Source organism: Psammomys obesus, unplaced genomic scaffold, assembly GCF_907164565.1.
Source record: "Psammomys obesus unplaced genomic scaffold, mPsaObe1.curated_primary_1811, whole genome shotgun sequence".
Taxonomy (NCBI): Eukaryota; Metazoa; Chordata; class Mammalia; order Rodentia; family Muridae; genus Psammomys; species Psammomys obesus.
In genome coordinates this window covers 3,311,481-3,313,252 of record NW_026585504.1, presented here as the reverse complement: position 1 = coordinate 3,313,252, position 1,772 = coordinate 3,311,481, and positions in this window count along the sequence as shown.

The window sequence follows — 1,772 nt, the reverse complement described above, 5'->3', positions numbered from 1 at the left end:
CAGCCATCTCTAAAAAACAGCAGCAGTGCTCTTAAGAGAAATTGGGCCAAACTTGAGCAAAGTTCCTGGGAAAGGCTTTCCGCAGCCCCTCTCGGGTTGCGAGCCTTACCAAAAAAGAGGCCTCCGGGCACTACCAAGGTGGAGTAACTGTGCAGAAGCGTCCATTTTCCCTCAGAATCGTGATCACTAAGGGTATCATAGATGGCCAAATTCCCACTTCTGGAGTTCAGAAGGCCCAAAGCTGCAAGGCTTTGTTGATGTCATCACCCGAGGTTTCATTTTCCTCTTTTCTTGGGGTGGGTCCAACAGCTGTCAGCTTTCTCTTCCTCATTAAAGGCAACATTCTGATTTAAATCTCATATAGGTTTGGGTTTTTGCTTTGCTTCTTACACCTCACCGATGACAGAAGCAATTGTTAACTTCTCAATTAAACTTGATAGGGAAGGAAATGGTTTCAGAAGCGATCAGCACTTTCGACTTACTGTTTTATTACCTCCTTATTGGTGTCTCATGATTCAGAGTGACAATTTCTGTAACACTTAAAAAGAAAAAAAGGAATATAGTAGCAGATTGCAGAGGACTGAATCTTTCCTTCCCTTCCTCTCCTTTAATTTTCTTAGTAGACGGTCTCCCTTCAAAATACCTTATTTGACCTTTACAGCTCTAGAAACAGCCAGGGCCTAATTTCCCTCTGTGGGTTGCTAATCCGATTTAGGTGAGTGGAACCTAGAGTTATTTTAGCTCCCCAACTGAAAAGCTAATACACATGAATAATAGGTTATTAAAGGCCCTGCTTCTGGTTTTTTTCTGCCGTTGCGTTGCAAACTTGAAAGATCTGGTTCAGAACCTGGTATTACCGATACGGTCTTTGACAAAAATGTTCTGTCCATAGCTTTGCGGGGTCATGTGGGAACCCCAGTGGTGGAATGCCTGAAGGCTCCTGAAATTCAGGGAGGAGTGGAAAGAGTTCAGAAAGAATCCCGGCTCAGCAGCTTGGGGAATGGGCCAGCTGAGGAAGAAAAGTGGCTTGGCCACTGCCAGAGTCTTGCTTTTGGAGACCTGGTGGAGAGGGCCAAGCGGAAAATCCTTAGGTCTCAAACCGGAATTGTCTTGTTACCTGTCTCTGGGGGTGGCGGGGAGGGTGGGAGGCCAGAGAAATGCGCCAAGTAGCCAAGTGACTGCTTCTATAAAAAGAACTTCCATCAACCTCCATTGTCCCCTCACACGGACACACACACACACAAGACGTCCGCTTCACATGTGTATGTCTATGCACAGAAACCTGTGTCTTCCTTTGTATAATTTACATACCTTTTCATATTAGATACATTCATTTGAAAATGGATAACTGTACGCGCATGAATGTGACTATAAATGAATCCATATTTATACAAATGCGATAATTCGCTCAGATGGGCATCAGCCGGCTATTTCTTGACCTTTTCTTCTCACCATAGATGCGCTTGCCCACATCTTTGCCAAGATGTCTGACAACTTGGTACCTCTTTTCTTTTTTAATGTGCTATTACCTAAAAACTTCAAACTCAAGTTGAACAGGGGCCCAGCGTGGGGGTGAGGGGGCCTCGGAGGGGAGCAGAGTCTAGATCTGCCCTGGGATAGGGCAGCTGCGGGCTCAGGTCCAGGCCCCCGGGGGGTCGGCTTCGCGGCGGCCTGGGCCGCGACCCCTCGGCGGCCGCGCGCTCGCCCCGCCCCGTTCCCCCCCCCCCCCCCCCCGCCGCCGCTCGTCCGGGCGCGCCGTCCACACCCCTGCG